Genomic DNA, 15,771 nt, shown 5'->3' with positions numbered 1-15,771 from the left:
TGGTGAAAAAAGAGTTTCCTGGCAGTTCCTTTATTTTATTTCCGATCATCTAGAATCTAAGCCTATCACCATTTTCGCTTTATCCTTTGGGGGTCGTGTTCCCCGTCTTAAAGTAATTTATTTTATTGTCTTGTTGTTAGAATACACTTCTTGGTTCAAGAGGATTTCCAATTGCATAGTACTTTGTTGTGGCACTTCTGCAAAACTTGAAATGCAGATCGTTATTCTATTCTTTCAAAGTCTTTTTAATTTTAACCACTAAATCAATCATATAAACTAACAAAATGAATGAAGAACCTGAAAATAAATTAAAATAGAACAGACGGACAACAACAGACGAATAAAACGAAGAAAATGTGGCTTTAGAAGTTTGTGCATTCGAAAAGAATGGCTGAGGCTTAATCTTTTGAACGTAAGAGAGGCATTAGGTAAGAGGAAAAAGGAAAGAAATAGGTGTAAGTTAAAGCGTTTACCAATGCGGCAATGTATTATCATTCGGTCCTTTTTTAATACTAACAATTTGGCCCAAGCGAAGTTTGTTTTGATGATTGACAAAGGAACTCGAGCATGAACCAGGTCCATATACAGTGTGCAAAGACACGGGCAGATTCGAGCATAAGGGATGCACGTGAAGGAGGTAAGCTTAAGTTGTTATATTTGATATCTCCTGATCGAAAAGATTGCATAAATGATAAGGAGAAGGACTCCTTAGTCGAAGAGAACTTTATCCAAAATAAGAGAGGAGTTAGAAGTTGAAGATAACTAGAACCCGTCCACCAAGGAAGAGTAGCATTAGAACTCAAGTTATTTCTCATTCTACTAACTCTATATATTGCAGGATGTTCTCATTCTACAGGTACGCATAAACGTTGAAATTAAACGTGAGTTGAGAGCAAAATAGCAAGGCATTTTGCAAGCAACTCTTGTGTGATTCAAGTGTGCGAATCTGAAGCCACATGAACTAGATAGAAGAACCAGTTCCAAGCGTCTGTCTTTTATTCTAGTTCAATTGTAGTAGGTATTTTCAAGTTGTATCTTTCAGCTTTATATAGAAACAATTGTATTAGGTACTCTGAGTATTCAAGTTAGAGCCAACTTGAAGTTGTCGCAACAGTTAGAGGATGGTTGCCACAACGGGATTAGAGTTAATCCTTAGGTTTACAAAGAGTTTTATAAATGTTGTTTTGGCTTAGTGATTTAGTGAAGTGTTGGGGAAACTCATACTGAGTAGTAGGTCGTGATTTTTTCACCTTTTGACACTAATAGAAATTCGCTAAAAACCAACCAAAAAAAAACGATCAACGTTGGTCGGTTATGGCCAATTACCGACCAAAACGCGACCATTACGGTGTGGACGGTGTTTTGATGGTCGGAATGGCTTACCGACCAAAGTTGGTCGGTAGCTTAAAACGACCATCTGACAAGTTTAATTACTTATCGACCAACTTTGGTCGGAAATATATTTTATTAATTTAATTTTACCGACAAAAGTCGGTCGGTTTAACTAAATTATGTTTTTTTATTAATTATTAAAATTAAAAAAAACCGACCAACTTTGGTCGGTAATTGAAAATATATATTTTTTTAAAATAATTAAAATTAAACATTACCGACCAACTATGGTCGGTAATCTCAACAGTGCGGGCAAAATACCGACCAAAGTTGGTCGGTAATGTTGAATTCTAGGAATTCAATGTTCATTAACCGACCAACTTTGGTCGGTTTTTCTGGGTTTAATTTTGGCATAAAATGCCTGTTTTGGCACCTACACCACCTGCCAGCATACCAATACACCTAATAACAACAATACAACAACAACAACAACAACAACAACAACAACAACAACAACAACAACAACAACCAAAACATTCAATAAATACTTTAAAACTAACAAATTAAAGTTCAATTGAACATAAAAATCCAAAACCAAGTTAAAACTAATTACAATTGGTTCAAAACTGATTCTATTTGTCTAGTTCAAAGTATATAAAAGTCAAGGGGTATTTTCTACAACATCATCATCATCGTCTGATGAACTTTCATTTACAAGACGATATAGAGAATGGTCTTGTGGAGGACGGGAAGCACGATCACGGGGAGGACGGGAGGAACGATCACGTGGAGGTCGACCCTCTGGAGATGACTCACGAGATCGGGGCAACGGAAAAGCTCAACTAGATAGGAGAGTTCTGATCTGAGCTTGCATGCCAAGGAATTGAGCATCTCTAAGCCTTTCTCTTTCCTTGGTCGCTTCTAGCTCTGATGTGAGCTTTGTCACTGTTTCCCGCATAGCGGAGAGGCTCTCCCAATTAAGTTGATCGCCTTGCGAGGAAGTCCCTATTTCTCACATTCCACACTTATAGCGATGGAAGTTTTTAGTAGGAAGCCCGTATACCTTCCCCCATTTTGGACCGCCAATAGACTCCAACCATATTCTTTCAGCATCCTCGTCCGAAGGTTGGGTTGGCTCACCCGATTCACCAGCTGGATGACTACGGATGAATTCCTCCACGTTACTTTGGTAGCGACCCTATATTATTTTAAATTAAATCAGTATTTCAAAATTTTTATAAAAGTAAATTATAATACTTAAAGAAAATTGAAAGCTTACATATGCAGTCGAGGCCCGGTCCTCGACCCACCTATCTTGATCCCCCTCTTTCTTCTTCTTCACAATATATGTCTCCTTGAATAGCTTATCATGACTCATTGGACGCCCATACTTCTTTTCCTGAAAATAAATTAATTTAGTTAATAAACAGAATAGATATACTTAGAAAAGTAAAATAATTTAAGCAATTACGTACCAATCTTCTTTTTATTATCCCTAGGCTGATCGCACCTCCAGTGTGCAAGGAGCCTCCCTTATGGATGCGCGAGCTTTCTTTCCTTTTTCGCTCCTCACTAAGAACTCTACGGTAAGCCATTGCCTTTGCAAATCATTCCACAAATTCTCAAGTAACCAGCCAGGCCTCTTGTTCTTCTTTCTAGCATCCAAGAAAGCATCCACCAATCTCTTGCGAGCTTTATGATGAAAATTTGTAGCCACTTCCGCGCTATAGCGGTCTTCCCATACACACTTGCTCTGTATTTTAAAAGTTAAATATTAGATGGAAATATCATAAATATAAATTATTAAACTGTTTAAAAGAACATGTATACCTTAAATTGAATTTACTCCTTCAGTGAGAATGGGCAATCAATCCAAGTCGCATAAGGGCCATCATAAAGCTTTCTGATGGCATTGGTGATTATCCTCGTAGTCTTATTAGCCGGCCTGAACCTGCAATTTAACAATAAAAATACATTAATATCTTAGTAAAAATGTTACAAATCAATAGACGCAAAAATAATGAATAACACTTACCCATCACCCTCAGGGACTATGATGATCCTGCCATATCGATCATAATGCACTACCTCGTCATCACCATCCGAAGCATGTGTATCAGAGGCATGTGAAGATGGTGTAGGCGGGTCAGAACTACTGCCTCGCAGGCGAAGGCCTGCAATAGATGGAGTCGATGATGAAGATGGTTGCGATCCCTGTGACTGCGACATAGCTGGACGCGACCCAAGTGGATGTGATACCGATGGCTGTGACCCGAGTGGCTGTGACATGGATGGATGCGATCCATGTGGCTGTGATATGTAGGGATGTGATCCATGTGGATGTGATGCAGATGGTTGTGAGGCAGCTGGACTGTATGTCGGACGTATAGTCCTATGGCCCTGTGATGGAAGACTGGGTGTCTAAGTGAAGGTGTACGGCTCGTGATGCTGTGGCAGCTCAGTATAGACGTGTGGTGGAGGATAAGACATAGGCATCTCTGAAAAGGGTGGACAAGAGGGAGTATTATTTTCTACCCTCCTCTTTCCCTTTCTACCCTTTTCTCGACCCCGAGAACTAGTAGGGTCATTGTTACCTTGACCCTTCCCTGCCATCTGCATAATATAATACACATTTAGATTGAAACATATAAGAAACTAGCTATAAAATGAGAGTGCTTTAAAAAACCAACTTTTTAATCCTCATCGACGTATTGTTCCTCGTCTGAGAATTCTTCGTCCTCACTTGTTTGAGCTTCATCAGTTGATTTTTCGTCCTCATTTTCTATAATTGTTACTTCATTTATATCAACTTCTTCCAATATGTGTTCAGGATGTTCCAAATCATTTTCTAACTGATCGTCCACTATTTGGTGAACATTAGAGATATCATTTTGATATGCAACATCTAACACATTCTCGACTTCCACCCTACCTACAGGCTTAGTTTTTATTACAACCCACCAATCGGACTTATTCCGCCGCAATAGATAAGGAGCATAATACACTTGCCTAACGTTATGTGCAATTATGAAAGGATCATAGCGATCATACTCCCTCGTATGATTAACCTCAATTATGTTGTATTGGTTGTGTACTCTTGTACCTCTTGTTGGATTTGGGTCAAACCACTTGCATCTAAAGAGTATCAATTTCTTATATGGCCAACCTGTATATTCTAGTTGTAATATTTCTTTGACCACACCATAATAATCAATATCTCCAACTTGGTTGCCATCACCACCTTGAACCCACACCCCGTTGTTTGTTGCTATTTTTATTTTTAGAGCAATCCTCTGTATGAAACTTATAACCATTCACTACGTACTTAGACATTGTTGTGACCTGAAGCCCAGGTCCCCAAGATATATCTTTCAAAAATTGATTTACACCATTATTTGGATTATTTACCTACATAGAGTTAAAAAAATTCATAAGTTAGCACAACTTATGAATCAATTTTTATACATTCACTACATACACACACACACACACACACACACACACACACACACACACACACACACACACACATACACACACACACACATACTTACAAACTGTTTGAACCACGTATCAAATCTCGTATATACAGCATCATAACTAAATTGACCCACGAAGTGACTGTGACATATCAAATATTTTTATTAGTTGCATAAATATGTAGTCACAGTAAATTTTACATTTTGATAACTAATAAATCAATACTTACTTGAGAAATGGTACAACTTCGGGATAATTTAGCAACACATGAAGTGTAGCTCTTGTACTCCATATCACTCAAACTTCTCTTTCTAACATCCTTAGAATATCGGCCTGGTTGATTGAATATGGACATTGGTGGATATAATGGATCATTCACACATTCGACCGTGTGCCTATTGGGCCTATTCCTAGAACATGGTACGTTACTCTCAAAATAATAAGAACAAAAATGTGCAGTTTCCTTTGCAAGATAGGCTTCGCATATAGATCCTTCAATCTTATTCCTCTGCTTAACAAATTGTTTGCATTTGCCAATTGTCCTACATAATCTCATGTTAGCCAAGAACATTCAAATAAAATAGAATATTACATCAAACTTATAATATTACCTCTCAAAGGGATACATCCATATGCATTGAACATGCCCTTCAAGTCGTGCCTCATGTACAAGGTGTATTGGAAGGTGTTCCATCACATCAAAGAAACCACATGGGAATATTTTTTCCATCTTACTAGAAATTACACGGATGTTCTGGTCCATCCGAAGTAGGTTTTCTTCCCTTAATGTGGTAGAACACAAGTCTTTAAAAAATAAACTAATCTCTGTGATGGGTTTCCAGATTCTTTCAGGCAAACCACAAAATGCAATAGGCACTAAGGTCTTCATGAAAACATGACAGTCATGACTTTTCAAATGGCTCAACTTCCCTACCTCCATATCTACTTTTTTTCCAAGATTCGACGCATAACCCTCGGACATCTTCAATTTCGTAACCCAATCACAAATTTGTCGTCTTTCCTCCAAAGTGAATGTGTAACTTGCTTTGGGCTTGAACACCTTACCATTGTTTGCTGTCTGCAAGTATAATTCAGGCCGCCTGCAATATTCTTGTAAGTCCATTCTAGCCTTCGGGTTATCTTTTGTCTTACCTTTAACATCCATCACTGTGTTGAACAAATTATCAAAATAATTCTTCTCAATATGCATGACATCAAGGTTGTGTCGGAGAAGATTATCCTTCCAATAAGGCAACTCCCAAAATATACTCTGTTTCGTCCAATTATGATTAACACCATATCTGGGGAATCTATAAGGTGGAGCCTCAGTAACTTTACTGAAGTTCTGGACCCTTTCCCAAATTTCCTCACCTGAAAGTATCGGAGGTGGAGAATCATATTCCACTTTATTCTTTTTGAATGCATTTTTCATCCTTCTAAACTCATGATCATCATGCAAGAATTGACGGTGACAATCAAACCATGATTGCTTTCGGCCATGTTTCAAAGTGAACGCTTTACTATTTTCCATGCAGTAAGGACAAGCTAGCTTCCAGCAGTCATCCACCCAGACAATATTCCATATGCAGGAAAATCATTAATAGTCCACATTAAATTAGCACGCAAATTGAAATTCTGCTTGGTTGATATGTCATATGTTTCAACACCATCATACCACAATTATTTTAGCTCATCAATCAAAGGTTGCAAATATACATCAATCAAACTTTTCTGATTACGTGGACCGGGGATAATACAATTTAAGAATATATATGGACTAGTCATACACAACTCAGGTGGTAGATTATAAGGTGTAAGAAAGACAGGCCAACATGAATATGGTGTCGCAGATATAGAAAAAGGCGTGAAGCCATCCGCACACAGACCTAACCGAATGTTCCTTGGTTCACTAGCAAAATCTGGATATGTCCTATCAAAGTGCTTCCAAGCTTCTCCATCTGAAGGATGACACATAACACCAGGTGGTCTTCTATTTTCAAAGTGCCATCTCATATGAGGAGCAGAACTCATCGACGCATATAACCTCTTTAACCTAGGTATAAGAGGTAAATAATGCATCGCCTTGACAGCGACTATATTCCCGCTGGAAAGCCTCTTGAAACGAGGCTTTTCGCAAAATTTACAACTGTCTAAAGTTGCATCATCTTTATAATATAACATGCAACCATCTTCACAACAATCAATTCTCATTGACGAAAGTCTTAACTTAGAAACCAATCTCTTTGCCTTATAGAAATCACCAGGTAAGTTGATATTAGGGTCAACTAGTTCACTCATAAGGTCAATGAAAGAGTCCATGGCTGCTTGAGAAATATTCCAATTAGATTTGATACTTAGTAATCTAACTACAACAGACAGCTCAGAGTGCGGACTTCCTTCACGTAGTGGACGACTAGCTTCCTCTAACTGTTCATAAAAATATTTTGCGTCATCATTAGGAGTTTGTTCAACATTTTCATTGGGCTCACCCCCGAAGTGCATCCCAAAAGCATCCGCAACCATATCCTGAATTCTAGAATCAAGATTTGTATTCTCCACCGACCTACTACTTTCACCAACAACCATGTTATGAAATATCCCACGGCTACCATCGATCTCTCCATGATTAGTCCACACAAAGTAATTCTCTATAAACCCCTTCCTATAAAGATGAAGCTTAACTTCCTCCGATTTTTTAAACTTCATACAATCGCACCTGACACAAGGGCACCTAATTACTCCTTCACTTTGGTATGGTGGAAGTGACATTGCATGTCTAATAAAGTCATCAACCCCTTCTACAAAATTCTCCCGCAATCCCCGCCGATTAGGATAATTTCTATTGTACATCCAAGTACGATGTTCCATCTATACAAATAAAATAAGAACAAATTAATTTATTCTATAATTATAAATTAATTATATCTTTTTTAGTTAATTCAAGATAATTATTTTTTTCTAATTACACCAATTTATATCCTAAAAGTTCAATTCATATCCAAAAGGTCCAATTCATATCTTAAAAGTTCAATTCATATCCTAAAAGTTCAATTCACAAGAACAAATCCTAAAAATTAAAATTTCAATTCATATCCTACGAGTTTAAACATAAACTAACTAAATTAAAGAAATTCAACCCATATCCTAAAAGTTCGATTCACAAGAATAAATTAATTTATTCTACAATTATAAATTAATTATATCTTTTTTAGTTAATTCAAGATAATTATTTTTTCCTAATTACACCAATTTATATCCTAAAAGTTCAATTCATATCCAAAAGGTCCAATTCATATCTTAAAAGTTCAATTCATATCCTAAAAGTTCAATTCACAAGAACAAATCCTAAAAACTAAAATTTCAATTCATATCCTACGAGTTTAAACATAAACTAACTAAACTAAAGAAATTCAACCCATACCCTAAAAGTTCGATTCACAAGAACAAATTAATTTATTCTATAATTATAAATTAATTATATCTTTTTTAGTTAATTCAAGATAATTATTTTTTCCTAATTACACCAATTTATATCCTAAAAGTTCAATTCATATCCAAAAGGTCCAATTCATATCTTAAAAGTTCAATTCATATCCTAAAAGTTCAATTCACAAGAACAAATCCTAAAAACTAAAATTTCAATTCATATCCTACGAGTTTAAACATAAACTAACTAAACTAAAGAAATTCAACCCATACCCTAAAAGTTCGATTCACAAGAATAAATTAATTTATTCTATAATTATAAATTAATTATATCTTTTTTAGTTAATTCAAGATAATTATTTTTTCCTAATTACACCAATTTATATCCTAAAAGTTCAATTCATATCCAAAAGGTCCAATTCATATCTTAAAAGTTCAATTCATATCCTAAAAGTTCAATTCACAAGAACAAATCCTAAAAACTAAAATTTCAATTCATATCCTACGAGTTTAAACATAAACTAACTAAACTAAAGAAATTCAACCCATACCCTAAACTAAACTAATTCATAACTAATTGACTAATTAACAAAACTAATTAGTTAATAAAACTAATTAACAAAACTAATTAAAACAAGACCTAAACCCTAATCCTCAATAAAATGCAATGTTCAAATAATTGAAACACTAATCAATTGAAACTAATTCATAACTAATTAACAAAACCTAGAAATAATAAATAAATGGGTTGTAATTCAAACCTAGAATTTTTAGGAGATGGAGAAGGAGAGGGGCGGCAGTGGCAGTGGCAGCGGCAACGGCGACGGCTGGGTGGTGGCAACGCAGGGTGGGGAATGAGATTTATGTGAGAGAAATAGAGAAGGAGAGGGGAAGGTTTTGAGTGAGGGAAATAGAGAAGAGAGGGAAAAATAAGAGAGAAATGGGGGTTTCCCCCGTTTTTCAATTCTCTGATTTCAGAATTACAGACCAAAGTTGGTCAGTAATTTTGGTCAGTACATTAAATGTTGACCGTTTGACCAAAAACCGACCAACTTTGGTCGGTTTTTTAAAAAAAATTAAATTCTTTTTTTTTGTGTTTTTTTTCTTAAAATATTATAAACTATAAAAAAATATTATAAACTACAAGTATTTATTTTATTTAACTATGCAATTATTTTAAATAATTATAAACTATAAGCATAATCTTTATAAATAATTATATTAACTATTTAATTTTAATAAATTATAATAGCATCTATCTAAGTAAATTTTCTAAGTTATAATTAAGTATGTGAGTAATTTCTCTCACACACACATACACTATATTGTAATTGATGCTAATAACTTCTTTTTTCATTCGTTCATCACTAATAATGCATGACATAGATTAATCGATATATAGGTCGAGACGTTTTGATGAATCATCGATTAATATTCATCGATACATCTAAGTAAGTTATAAGTCGATGAATCAATTTACAAATAGATATATTTGATGATAAAGTATATATACTAATTAGTATCTTCCCAAGTCTATCCCTAAAAGAACCCGACCTTGTGGTCCTAGCGCTTCGTGTTCTTATATATATATATACACATACAAACATATATATATATATATATATATATATATATATATATATATATATATATACACACACACACACAAACACACTTCACTGTAATACTTTAACTATATATATAGCTTGTTATAGTATATGTTAGTGTGTATATATATAGCTTGTTAAAGTTTGACCATGTTTGACCTATTAATTTAACTCGTTTACTTAATACTAATAGCTTCTTTCGTTTATTTAATTTGTGATCCATATATATGTCAAAGATGTTTAGTATTAATTCTTTTATTTTTCATTCATTCATCACTAATAATGCATGGCATAGCTAGATTAATCGATATAAGTCGAGACGTTTTGTTTTTACTATTAGTCGATATAGGTCAAACGTTTTGTTTTTTATATTCATCGATGCATCTAAGTAAGTTACAAGTCGATGAATCAATTTACAAATAGCATGTTATATATAGTATATGTTAGTGTATTCATTATTTGTATTACAAAAGTGTTAACGAATTACATTTATATTATTTAGATTTAGATAGTAAATATAAAAGTAATTCGAAAGTTTGATCAATGTTGACGTAATAACCGACTAACTTTGGTCGGTTATTTTGCAAAAAATAACAATTACCGACCAAAGTTGGTCGGTAAATGCTTCCCCTACATTAACCGACCAACGTTGGTCGGTAATTTTAAATATAAATTCTTAAATATTTTAAATAATAAAATAATTATTAAAATTTAAAAAATTAGATCCAGATTACCGACCAACGTTGGTCGGTAATCCAAAATTTTCTTGTCTGACCAGCTGGATCAATTCGTTGACCAATTTATCGACCAACGTTGGTCGGTATTTAGTTTTAAAAAAATGTAATTTTTTTCCCCCAGTTTCCGTCCAACCTGAACGGTTTTTGGTCGCTTTTTTGACCAACCAACGTTGGTCGAAAATAGTTGGTCGGTTTTTAGCAGATTTTTAGTAGTGTGAGTCGGGTATTTTCCACGTAAAAATACTTGTGTTCTTTACTTTCCGCATTTACTATTTTCACAGCAGTAGTATAAGGAACACTTAGAAGAACCATGTCCTTCTATAATCAGTGCACGCAAAAATTGGACACCACACAAATCACCATCCCCCCCTCTTGTGTGGTATTGAAGTACAAAACATCAATTGGTATCAGAGCAGGTTATCTTTGAAGAGGCTAACACCTTAGGAGAAGATTAAGATGAGTGCACCACCTGAAAACTGGGAAGGGCAATCCACTGCTAGGCCACCACTCTTTAATGGCCAGTACTACTCTTGGTGAAAAAATAGGATGAGAGATCACATTATAGGATAGGACTATGAGCTATGTGACATTAATTGTCACCTATGGTCCACTGGCTACCTTGAAGATAAATGCTGAAGGAGTAGAGGTGCCAAAGACAAGAGCGGATTGCACTGCTGAAGACTTGAAGAAATGGGAGAAGAATGCTAAAGCCAAGAAATGGCTTGTTTGTGGACTTGGTCCAGATGAGTACTGCAGAATCCAAAGTTGTACCACTGCTAAGCAAATTTGGGATACTCTGCAAGTGGCTCATGAAGGAACACCTCAGGTGAAGAAATCCAAAGGAACTCTACTGTATTCTCAATATGAGAACTTTACTGTGAAGGAAGGAGAAACCATCCAAGAGATGTACACAAGGTTTACTACTTTGACAAATGAGCTAAAGTCTCTTGGAAGGATTATTCCTGAAGAAGATAGAGTCGAGAAGATACTGACAAGGGTTTTGCCTATCACTTGGAAAAGTAAAATCACTGCCATTCAGGAATCAAAGAATATTGTCACTCTCCCATTGGATGAATTAATTGGAAATCTTACTGCCTATGAACTTAGGAAACAAACCATGAAACTGGATGTACCTAAGAAGGAAATGAGCTTGGCACTCAGAATCACTGAAGGTTCTGATCTAGGAGATGATGAAATGGTTATGATCACCAAGAACGTCAAGAAGTACCTGAGGAGAGGAACCAAGGTTATGGCCGAATGAAGGAACATAAAGAAGGAACATGTTCAACCTAAGAAATTAAGAAACAACAAAGGATCAACCAAGGCTATGGCCGCTGCTTGGGGAGAAAGCTCAGACGATGATGAGGATGAACAAGCACTTATGGAAATCGGAGAATCTGATGAAGAAACTGAGGTAAGTGTAATTCATCTCAAAGACAAAATTAAATTATTGTCTAAAAAAAAGGTTGTCTGAGTTACTTCTAGAACTAATTGATGAATCTGAGGATATAAACAATGAAAAGGAACAATTGTCTAAAGAATGTGTGATTTTGAAGGCTAAGTGCAAAAATCTGGAACTTAGGGTTAGTGAAACTGTAAGTGAAAATATTGTGTTGAAGAACCAGGTTCATGCACTTGACTCAACTGTGCTAGAGCTTAGATATGAAAATCTAAAACTGAAATTAGGAACAGGTAAAAAGATAGCTGATCACACACAACTCACTCTAGAAGAAAATATAGGAAAAATAAAATATGAGTTGTATAAAAGGGATGAACAGGTAAGAATCCTAAAGGAGGATCTAAGCAAGGTCAAGCATGAGCTAGACAAAACTTGTAAATGGAACAGGTCCTCCGATGCACTTTTATGGCTACAAGAACACCATAGTAGCAACAGAAGAGGATTTGGCTTTGGGAACCTGGCACCTAAGTGGGATACCAAAAGCAATTACCTCACACTTCCTGAGAACAAGATTTGCACACACTCTGATAAAACAAGGCACTATAAAAGTGAATGCACTGCAAAAGAAAAGGCAAGTCAAAACAACAAAGAATTTGTTCAAGGGAAGAATAGGCTACCAAGTTGGGCTAAAAGAATTTCATTCATCCTTTTGCCTATAGAAAGGGACCCAAACTAGTTTGGGTTCCTAAGACTAACCCCTGATTTCCTATTGTAGGTCCAAGTGAAGGGGAGCAGCCAAATATAGAACATGGATAGTGGCTGCTCAAAGCACATGGCAGGAAGCAAGAACCAGTTCCTTTCACTTGAGGACCTTAAAGGAGGTAATGTCTCTTTTGGAAATGGGAAGAAATGTGAGATCATTGGGGTTGGAAAGGTAGATAAGACCGATTCTCACTCTATTGAGAACGTCTACTTGATAGATAGACTGGAGTGCAGTCTAATAAGTGTATCACAATTATGTGATATAGGTAACATGGTAGCATTCATCTCTACAAAATGCTTTGTGATTAATCTTACCACTGACAAGATAGTTTTGCAGGAAAAAAGAGTGAACAACATATATGTTGTAGATCTGTCCACACTTTCAGATAATGAACTCACTTGCTTAAGTGTGTTGGTTAATGATCCCCTCCTTTGGCACAAGAGACTTAGACATGCTAGTCTAAGTCAACTCAATAAACTACTCTCCAAGGACTTGGTGATAGGGATGCCTAACATAAAGTTCAAGGAAGATAAAGTTTGTGAGGCATGTGCAAGGGGGAAGCAGGTAAGATCCTCTTTCAAAAGAAAGGAAGTGGTAAGCACCACCAGGACGATGGAACTAGTCTATATGGATCTTTGTGGACCAATAAGAACATTGAGCGGAGGTGATAAGAGATATGTGATGGTGCTTGTTGATGATTACTCTAGGTTTACTTGGACATTTATTTTAACATATAAAGATGAAACATTTGACATGTTCACTTCTTTTGTTAGAAAAACTCAGAAACAACTAGGTAATCAACTTGCATCTCTTAGGTCTGATCATGGTACTAAATTTGAGAATGCTAAATTTGCTGAATTTTGTGATGAGCATGGCATAAATCATAATTTTTCTACTCCTAGGACTCCACAATAAAATGGAGTAGTAGAAAGAAAGAATAGGACATTGGAAGAAATGGCTAGGACTATGCTTCTTTCTAGTAAACTGCCCTATAGTTTCTGGGCAGAAGCTGTGAACATTGCATGTTACATCATAAATAGGTGTATAACTAGATCTCTTGTTGAGAAGACTCCATATGAGTTACTTAAATGGATAAAGCCAAGCATGTCACATATTAGGGCATTTGGATTCAAGTGTTTTGTGCATAATAATGGTAAAGACTCTCTAGGTAAGTTTGATCCCAGAAGTGATGAGGGAGTATTCTTGGGATATTCTTCACATGGTAAATCTTATAAGATCTATAACAAAAGAACTATGTGTGTAGAAAAAAGTGTACATGTGGTTTTTGATGAAACTAACATTCTTTCTGAGAGACAGGAACATGATGATGAAGCAATTGGGTTGGTAAGAAACTCAAATGAAACCACAGCCCAGACTGAAGCTGCACCAGAGGAAGGAACATGTGATAAACAGGTCCTTCCACCCAGGGTAACTTGATAGGGGGAACTGAACAAAGAGGAAGTGATCCTCAAAACTCGGGGGAACCTGTCCATGAACCTGTTCCTCAGCAACAAAATATTGAAGGAACATCTAGGGGAAACCAATTGGTTGTGAAACTTTACAAGTATCAAAGTTCTTATCCCATTGAGAATATAATTACTGATCCAACCTTTGGAATCAAAACCAGATCTTCATTGAAGAATCTTTGTGTTTTTTATGCTTTCTTATCTCTTATTGAAACTAAAAATGTTGCTGAAGCTTTGCAGGATGCAGACTGAGTGAATGCAATGCAAGATGAACTCAACCAATTTGAGAGAAGTCAACTTTGGCATTTGGTACCAAGACCCAAGGACAGATCGGTAATTGGCACAAAATGGGTCTTCAGAAACAAACTTGATGAAGATGGAACAGTTACAAGGAACAAGGCAAGATTGGTGGTTCAAGGATATAGTCAAGATGAGGGCATAGACTATGATGAGACTTTTGCTCCAGTTGCAAGATTGGAGGCAATTAGACTCCTTATAGCATTTAATGCTTATATGGAATTCACTCTCCACTAGATGGATGCCAAGAGTGCCTTCCTCAATGGCTATCTAAAGGAAGAAGTGTTTGTCAAGAAACCTCTGGGCTTTGAAAGCAAGGAATATCTTGATCATGTGTACAAGCTTGACAAGGCACTTTATGGGCTCAAGCAGGCTCCAAGAGCATGGTATGAAATATTATCAAAATATTTGCTTGAGCATCGCTACAAGAGAGGTAAAATTGACAATACATTATTCCTGAAAGAAAAAGGTAAAGATCTCTTGGTAGTTCAGATATATATCGATGATATAATATTTGGAGCAACTACTAATAAGTTAAGTAAAGAATTTGCTAAACTAATGAAAAGTGAATTTGAAATGAGTATGATGGGTGAGTTTAATTTCTTTTTAGACTTACATATTAAATAAAATTCAAATAGAAATATGATCCATGAGCAGAAGTATGTGAAAGGGTTGCTTAAAAGGTTTAAAATGAAAGATTCCAAAGAAATTGACACTCCTATAGCAATAGCCACAAAATTGGATGTAGATGAACCTGGTTCATCTGTTGATCAGAATTTGTATAGGGGAATGATCGGTTCTTTGTTATAGCTCACTGCTAGCAGACTTGAAATTATTTTCAGTGTAGGCCTTTGTGCTAGATTTCAGGCAAGTCCAAAGGAGTCTCACTTGACTGTTATCAAGAGGATCTTGAGATACCTAAAAGGCACCACTAACCTTTGTCTAAAGTATCCAAAAGGTAGTAATTTCAACTTAGTGGGATATGTTGATGCTGATTATGCATGTTTTCTTCTAGATAAAAAGAGCACCTCAGGTATGGCACACTTTCTTGGCTCATGTCTTGTGTCTTGGGCCACCAAAAAGCAAAATTCGGTGGCCTTATCTATTGCTGAAGATGAGTATGTTGTTGTTGCCTCATGTTGTGCTCAATTGTTGTGTATCAAACAAGAATTAATGGTCTTTGGAATTGATGTAGGTTGTATCCCCATCTTTTGTGACAACACTAGTGTAATTAGTATGACTAAGAACCCAGTTCATCACAAGA

Source organism: Nicotiana tomentosiformis, chromosome 3, assembly GCF_000390325.3.
Source record: "Nicotiana tomentosiformis chromosome 3, ASM39032v3, whole genome shotgun sequence".
Classification (NCBI taxonomy): Eukaryota; Viridiplantae; Streptophyta; class Magnoliopsida; order Solanales; family Solanaceae; genus Nicotiana; species Nicotiana tomentosiformis.
This window is presented reverse-complemented; position numbering follows the sequence as displayed.